This window comes from Drosophila mojavensis, unplaced genomic scaffold (assembly GCF_018153725.1).
Source record: "Drosophila mojavensis isolate 15081-1352.22 unplaced genomic scaffold, ASM1815372v1 contig_231, whole genome shotgun sequence".
NCBI lineage: Eukaryota > Metazoa > Arthropoda > Insecta > Diptera > Drosophilidae > Drosophila > Drosophila mojavensis.
Window position 1 is genome coordinate 9,744,304 of NW_025318772.1, and position 2,251 is coordinate 9,746,554.

Below are 2,251 nucleotides of genomic sequence, written 5' to 3' on the forward strand. Positions count from 1 at the left end.
AAAAAGCAATTGCAGTTTTTTAATTTATTTAACACAATTTCTAATATTAGAAATTAATGTCCACATTATCGAGTATATCATCGTATATATCACACCATTTTTAACAATTTTTGGCATGCTGTTGTCATATAAATTATATGACACCCGACGACGATGCCATACGTATCAGTTGAACTGCTTACATTCTTCGGACATCGATTGGTTTGTGTATATGCTATGAATATCTCCAATTAGAATACACAAAAATAATGGTATGGGAAAATTTTCCTCACATGGTATGGGGGTACACTGCTTGATGTATTGACAGAATTCAAGCAGTGCTCAATTACAAATAGTGCATAGCCATGCTAAATTCAGAACAGCTGAGTAAGATACTGGTCGGTAATAAGCAGTGCAACTGCTTGTTGCTACCAAAGTTGCGCACCAATATACATCCTTTTCATTCAGCAAGGCCAAACAATTAGCCTAGATATAAACCACCAGATTGAAATGAAAATTTCAATATTTTACTTCATATACAATAAAATCCTATAGTACAATTTTTATACAATTTCAAATTAACTTTTAAGCTGATATAAAAGGTTTTCAACATTTACTTAAAATAATCTCAAGAATATAAAGACTTTTCCCCTACTTCCATGTAGCGTTTGCTTTCTGTTTAGCATTTAGACCATAAAAATAGAAATCGTTGAGAGAGGCGGCACATAAAATCGTGAAACTGCAAAGACTGAGTGCAAATTATGAATTATGAAGACGTAAATATGGCTATTGGCAAATTGACGAAATGGGGAACGATTTAGCGTTCGATTTGTTTTCATTCCATGTTGATGCGAGGCGCACAAATCAAAATGCAAATTACGTCGATTTTATTGACAAGTGAAAATAAATAAAAAGCCAACTAGAAACAACAAAGCCAACGCCAATTTCAGCTGAGGGCAAACGCATCCAGCTCAACAAGTCGTCAAAGGTCAACAAACTGCAGCCGAAATTGATGCGGCAGCAAAATCAGCTTTAACATCCACTTGAGTGGGAGCACGGAGCACTTCCCAGAGCCGAGTCGAGCCCTCTGCTAGATAACGCCACATAATGAGACAATTAGTCGAATTATTACAATTATTGTGTGGAAGCTGCGGCTCCACTTCAGTCTCACAATTTTGGACACTTACAAGTGGTTGGCCTCTACCAGAAACCAATTTCAATTCGATTTCAATTCTCACTCAACTTCGTCGCACTGGCTCCCACAGGGATTAGGCAAGGACATGCCGCGCCCTGCTGCACAAATACAATGCCTTGATTAATGCCACACGAGCGCCTTCGCTGAGTTAAGGGTGATTAGCTCTTGCGGCATTTACATAACCGAGCGAGAGCCGGGGGCGGGGGAGGTTGCTCGGACCACCCACTCGGCCCGCTGCACTGTATGCTCCACGCTCCTCGGCTTTTATTGCTCACAAAGTAGCATAAACAATTCGCCCAGCTTCCAGCTTCTAATATGCGAGAGGGAGTAGGGGGTGTGGCAACACCTGATGGGGCTAATGTGGAGACGAAGAGACACAAACAGTGACAGGGATTTTATAGACCTGCATGGAGAGTGCATTAAACATGCCTCATCTCGTGCAGTGATGTTGCGGTTGGTGGTGCAGCAGCCTCCCCAGTTCCAGTTCCATTGTTTGTTGTTGTTTAGAGATTTGCTTGTTTGAAATATGGTTTTCCATATTTGTATGGCATTCACTAACAAACTTTGTTTGAGTTTAAGGAACTGAACTACTGAAGAGAGACTTCTCTGGAGGAAGCGGCATTGTATACCGAACTATAATTGAACTAGTCGGAGCATATGCACCACTAAGGGACTAGAACGAGTTTGAGCAAATAAATTTCTTAAAGACTTCTGAGCGAAAAGATGCAATTATTAATTTACTTTCCCTGTGTTGTTATGGTTATATTTTTGATGTACCGGTTTTACACTTAATAAATATATATATATATATATAAAAAATAAAATACAAATAAAAAAAGTAAATTAAAAAGACATCATAAACACTCAACCGACAAGGAAACGATGAACCGAAAAATCAAAAATACAAATAAAAAAAGTAAATTAAAAAGACATCATAAACACTCAACCGACAAGGAAACGATGAACCGAAAAATCAGACGCAGGATGACTGATACTGAGTCCTCACATACAAAGCTTTGCAATCAGGATATATTCATATGTCTCTTTTCCTCTGCCTCTGAGACATTCAGACCGGAG